At 37.4% G+C, this 6,748-nt stretch overlaps 1 pseudogene; it reads left to right on the forward strand.

The window, feature by feature from the left end:
- Positions 1-1,377: 1,377 nt before the first annotated feature.
- LOC118837843 lies at positions 1,378-2,701 on the forward strand (annotated as a pseudogene).
- Positions 2,702-6,748: the final 4,047 nt, after the last annotated feature.

Genomic DNA, 6,748 nt, shown 5'->3' on the forward strand with positions numbered 1-6,748 from the left:
TTCTTTTTGCTACAAATAATCTCTGTATGTTCTGTTTTTCCACAGTGGAATGTAATTACTTTGAGGGCAGAGATAGTTTCATTTTTGTCTCTGTGTCCTGAAAGCCTAGTAAAATTCTTAGCAGATAGTAGATATTTAATAAACATTGATGAATTGAACTGATTAGAAATGCTGATAAATTTATTAAATCTTTTATGCTTGCTTTACTTCCCCCCTCCAATTTTTCCTTAAAGTCTTGTGCAGATGATATGGTTTTATTTCATGTGAACTCATCCCCCTCCCCCTGCTCTTTTCATTGTTTTATATGTTGATACTGCTCATAATTTTAATCTACAATCTTTTATAGTGTATTGTATTGCAGTTTATATTCTAAATAGATTTTTTTTCCTTTTATGGCACATTTCTTTGTTTGAATAGGAAAACAAGCATGTGCTAACTGAAGTGGATAGGGGCAATTTTTTTGTTTTCCTGTTTATAATAAAGATATTACTTAGGTTAAATGATGTGAAAAAATGTGAGTAAGCATTGATATCTTTAAAAAAAACCCTTTTTGCCTCTACTTCCCCACTCCCTCTTCCCCTTCCTTATCCCTCCTTCCCCTTGCCTTCTCATTCCCCCCTCCACTCTGGTTTCTCACCCTCCTCAGCTCCTTCTAGCTCTTCTCCTCATCCTTTGTTTTTTTTTCTTCCTTTCTCCTTTTCTCTCCTTTATCCAGTCCTTACCTCTCTGTTTTAGCCATTTTTCTTATCTCTTTCCCTTCTTGACTCTGCCTTTTCTTTTCTCTCTTCTTTTTCCTTTCTTCCTCCTTCTTTCTCTTCCCTCATTCACCTTGTCCTTTCCCTCTCCCCTATTCATACTTCTCTCTTTCTCATTTCTTCCATCCATGAACCATCTTTTCTTCCTCCTTTCATTTCTTCTGTAGAGTTCCTTCTTCCTCTCTACCAGTTGACTCAATCCTCCAAAAATAGGGATCTTGTGTTTTCCTGTCAGTTTGATCCTGGAAAAACTCCTTCCTCTCTCCCTTCTGGCCTCCTGCCTTTCCTCCTACCCTCAAACTGGGAGCCATGTGTATGACAAATTGTGTACTATACTGTGGGGATCCTGCCTCCCCATCATTATGCACTTAGGAGAAAGGCACTGCTGTCCAGCAGCAAACTTTTCCCAAGCCTCACACTGCTTTCAGTAGGCAGGTGGGGTTTTTTGTGTCTTTTTTGTATGAAGAGTCTGAATCCTGAAATTCTGGCATCCCAATGTGATTTCCCTTGTCCATTCTCTACAATATTATCGGAGAGCTGGACCAGAGTTGGTGCATCTCTGAGTGCCCCTCTAAACTCAGCATACCATCCCTCTCTCATCCCCCATCCTGGGACTGGTCCAATGGGTTTTTCTCCAAGTGAAGTCTCCGAGGGCCTAGCCCGCACCATTACCTCCAAGGAGTGGAGCTCTCTCACCTCCCTTGAGGTGAGCAATGTCTCTGAGGGCAGCAAGGCTTTGGATAAACCCACTAACAATGATGCAGAGGGCTTGTGGAGCCCTGGCATGGAGCACAGCTTCCAAGAGGCCCTTGGATTCACACACCACTTTGGCAGGCACAAGATCATCTTATCAGATGAGGGCAAGATGTATGGCTGTAATGATGAGCTGATTGCTCACTATATTAAGCTCCAGACCCAGAAAACTTGAACCAGGAAACAGGTATGTAGCCACATCCATGTGCGGGCCTATCATAAAGCCTGGGATATCCAAGACAAGTTAAAGGATCAGGCAGCTAAGGACAAAGGACTGCAGAATATGGCTACTGTGTCATCTGCTCTGATCATCTCTGCTACAGCCTTCCACAATAAAATGGCCCTTACCTGAGGATCAGCTGATCCAGCAGTCTCAGGATTTTGGCAAGGAACTTTGCCAGGCCAAGCCAGAACTTCCCATGATGTAAAACCTTTTTTTTCTTAACAAACCTATGCTATTCAGCCTCTGCTCCCTATGCCAGCATTTGAATCTTCTGCTGGGTCCTCCCTGTCTCCATCAACCCCTACATGGCAAGGATTAAATGTAGCCAGCTCCAAGCTCTGGATGTTGGAGTTGCCTGCCTTCTTGGTGCAGTAACAAGACCCAGACCTATATGACAAGTACTTATTTGTACACATTGGCCAATCCAGTCTTAGCTACAGTGACCCCTACCTCGAAGTTGTGGACATCCACCAGATCTATGACAAATTCCCTGATTAAAAGTGAGGACTCATGGAGCTCTGAATGAGGACCTTCAAATGCCTTTTTCCTCATCAAGTTCTGGGCTGACCTCAACACCAGCATTGAAGATGAAGGCAGCTCTTTTTATGGTGCCTCCAGTCAGTATGAGAGTCCTGAGCACATGATCATCATCTACTCCACCAAAGTCCAATCCTTTGGCAAACAGGGTGTGGAGAAAGTAGAGACAGAGTATGCCTACTATGAGAATGGACACTACTCTTACTGAATTCACTGGTCTTCTCTTTGTGAATATATAGTCAACTTCATCCATAAGCTAAAGCACCTGCCAGAGAAATACATGATGAGCAGTGTATTGGTGAACTTCACTATTCTGCAGGTGGTGACCAACAGAGATACTCAGGAAACATTACTGTGTATTGCAAATGTGTTTGAAGTGTCTGCAAGTAAGCATGGAGCTCAACATCACACCTACTGGCTGGTGAAAGAATAAGAGACTTGGGGATGGTGGACAGAGAAGAACCAGGCTGTGTGTATACAGGGAAAGTGGAAAAGTAGGGAGATCTGGTCTATGCCTAAAGTTCAGAATCAAGAAGGGAACATTTCCCCTCCACCCTTCCCAAGAGCAAACATAATCCCCTAACCTTAAATAAAATCAAGATATTACATATTTTCAGAAAAAAAAACCCTTTTTACCAATATTCTGCACACATGACTATTTTCTAAAAAGGTAGATCAGAGGCATTGTAATTTTATGCAATAATAGTTCTTGGTTTTCTTTTCAGTTTATAAACAATTCTGACCATTATTTTGAGAACCTTACAGTCTCTCTATATCAAGATAATTGTTTGATAAATGATTTATACATTAATTTTTTGATACTATAAATCAATTTATTATTTATTTTACTTTTCTTTACCATTTCCAGCAAATCCTAATTTTTATCTTAAAGAAACTATTCATCACATGTAACATATTTCCCCATGTATAAGATGCACCTTAATTTTGCGGCCTGAAATTTGAAAAAAAATTGCATTACGTAAAGTTATTGAACTTCATCCATATTGGCAATCTGCCAAACTCAAACTGATGTGTCTTCCAATGTTGAATGACAAAACAATGGAATTCAAGTACCTTCTGCTCATAGCTTCCAGGAACCTTTTGGGCAAGTCTGGTGCATGTATGCATGCTTAGCTCATTCCATTTCATGAACTTGAAGCACCAATTGTGTCCTCCTTTGAAATTAGTGACTTCTTTTTCATCAGCAATTCTTCTTGCCTCATGCGGAACCATCTTTGTGGACACAGGAATTCCAATTTCCCTCTGTTCATCAATTCATACCTTCAATTCCCTCTCTAAATCAGGCCATTTTGCTGACTTACCTCACACGGCCTTCTTCTGCAGTGGGATTTTCAGTAGGGTTTCCTCTTCCCATAGCCTCAGTTGGAGGAGGACCAAACTTACTTTTAGCAGCATGGTTTCTACTCACTTTTGCAAATGGGATCACTTTTAACTTGAATTCAGCACTGTACAAAAATCTTTTCTGAGACCTTTCTGGGCAGAACGTGGCAAAAAGTAATCTAATATACTGGTAACAAATGCGAAACAATGAGCACAAAGACAACAAACTCGAAAAAGGGGGAAATGCAAGTAAAAAGAAAAAAACTACAACCACTATATAAGACACACCCAGTTTTTAGACTCCAAATTTTTTGAAAAAGAGTGCGTCTTATACACGGAGAAATATGGTAGGTAGGAAACTTGCTTTTACAGTCCTTGATATATTTCATTACTTAATCCTTTATTCCAATTTTATCTTTGCCATCTTCTTTCAATGCCTAATTAATGCCATTAATACTAAGATCATAGATTTAAAGTGGAAAGAGACCCAGAAATCATCTAGATTTGCATATGAGAAGACTGAGGCTATGTAACTTGCCCAAAGTCACACAGGAAATACTTGGCAGAGGAAGGAATCAAATAGATCTTCTGACTTAAAATCTACCACATTTTTCCATTATCTATTGACTAATGAGTATATGTTTTTATTTGCATATCTACAAAATTTAAAAAAAGATAGAAATTGATAAATAAAGCTGTAATAATGTTATTATGGAAGGATCTTATTTTCTATTAGCCTGGGTATCTTCCAGAACTAAGAGATTCATTTCTACAGAAAGGAAGTAGAAAAAATAATGGAAATACAAGGCTTGTCAAATACAATCTTTCTTTTTGGCAGTAGTGAGGTAGCCAGTTGGGATTGGAATGGAAAGGAAAAAGACAAAATCTCTTATTCCCCCACATCATTCCACCCACACATACATCTTCTAACTCAGGGTGCTTTTTTCCAAAGTGACAAAAAAAAGCAAAGACTGCATTGCTTTTTAAATTTCTAGATTATGGTTCCCATCACTATCCCATTCCTTTAAAAAACTGGCATCTACTTTGAAAAGAAGAATTTACTTGATACAAAGTTGATATCAACTTCACTAGCTAAGTAATTCAGCAACAACCATGTACTTAGAGCCTAAAGTGTGCAATGTTAATTTTAGGCATTGATTCAAGAGAAAAGTCCTTACTTGCATGCCATTTATATCCTGGTAGAATCCTGTTATCTGCCATATACAGAATTAAGCCTGGTGAAATGCCACATGTTAGTGGCAAGGTGCATTTTCATTGTAATGATAGTGCTCTGGAGAAGATTTTCTCTTTTGTCACACAGGGAAATAAAACTTTTTCAAGGACTATTCTGAAGATGGAATGATAATAGAAAAAATGAATGCTTTCCTATTTTATGGAATAATAAATCAAATTAAAAAGTTCACTTTCTGAAAAATTTCTGTCACTTTTTTTTCCCTGAAAATGCAGTAAGGACTTGTCAAAAACAGAAATCACAGATGGTCTACTTAAGTTACTGTCCTGCAGCAATTTCTGTCAAATGTCATTTTTCTCCATTGCATGTTTTTGTGTGGGAGTTTGTGTCTGCACATATCTGTGCATGTGTGTATGTGCATATGTATGACTATTTGGTATATTTAAACTAGACTTCAATTATTTCAATGAATAAAAAAATTAAGGAATGAGGAAATACAGTCCTGCTTATATGCTTTATAATATACTAATTTACTTTGCTTTAATGATTCAGAAATTGTATTTCACACTCTTCTTTTGGGTATATCATGTTACAAAAAGTTTGTAAAGCATAGATTTATAGAATTATATTTAAATGGGGACTTAAAGGTGATCCAGATAACTTTCTTATTTTGTATCTGAGAGCACAGAGCCCCTGAGTGTTCAAAGTATTTGCCTAAGATCACAAGATTGTGAATGGCACTTTTACTATTCCAAATGATTATTTGGGAATCAAAGCATACTTTCCATTAAAATAATCTTATAAACCATGGTTAGAGTATTGCTATGAGCTGCATAAGTCTTATAAAATCACAATCCAACAATTAGATAAACTGATTATCTTATATATCAATCATTCTACAATGAAAATCTGAGTGATTTTCTTCTTTATGGAAAAATAAATCAAGTAAGAAATTAATTTCTCCATAAGAATGTGTTGAAAATTATAACTTTGTATATCTAACTCTCAATGTCAAGAGATATATCTCCCTCCATGCTCATCTCTCCAAAATTATAGAAACTAAAATTATATCCACTATTTCATTGATGTACTACTAGAAAGAATCCAAGAAGTCATCTAGCCCAAACCCTGATTAGAAGTAATCCAAGACACAAAAAGATTAAGCATTTTGACAAGCTTATACATATAGTAAATATCAGGCATGGGATTTGAACCAAATTCTGTGACTCTAGCCAATACCCTTTCTGCAATATTGTCTGCTTTCAAGCCACTGGCAGTGCTTCTTATGACTTTGGATGGGAACTTGATCCAAGCTGAGATTGTATTGGCATGTAAAAATAGAATGAATAGGAACTGAGGTTCCACATCTAGTTTCCATTGTTCTCTTTTCTCTTTGCACTGTGATGACACAGGGATTTCTTCTGGTGTTAAAACCTAGGAAAAAAATTTCCAATCTCAGGCTACTTCTATAGCAACTCTTTTTCTTCCAAAGACTCAAAACCCTGATTCTTTTTTACCACCATCATAAGAAACATTCTTTCTAAACAATATTTCTCTCTTCTCTTAAATCAGTTCTGATTTTCATGAAGCCTGGGCTCTGAGCTTCTCAGTCCCTGCTGCCCCATATGATAAGGCTACTTCAGTATTCTTGATGTCATCTAAAAGTTTTTGTTTTCTTCTGTCATGTTTTGTTTATTTTGTTATTTACTAAATCAGGGAAAATAAAAATTGAATGTCATGGATTCAGATGTCAGGAGGAAAAAAATTTCCTAGCTCTTTTCCCTAAGACAAAAGAAGAAGGTCATCAATAAAAGAAGAAAAAAAGGAAGATCTCGTGGATGTGGGTGAAGTAAAAAAAAAATCTGTCCAAACGGGAAAGTCTAAGTTGAATTAGTCACTGTGTGATACTGTGGAATTAACAAAACCTAGCTGGAGAGATAAAAAAGA

This window comes from Trichosurus vulpecula, chromosome 1 (assembly GCF_011100635.1).
Source record: "Trichosurus vulpecula isolate mTriVul1 chromosome 1, mTriVul1.pri, whole genome shotgun sequence".
Lineage (NCBI taxonomy): Eukaryota > Metazoa > Chordata > Mammalia > Diprotodontia > Phalangeridae > Trichosurus > Trichosurus vulpecula.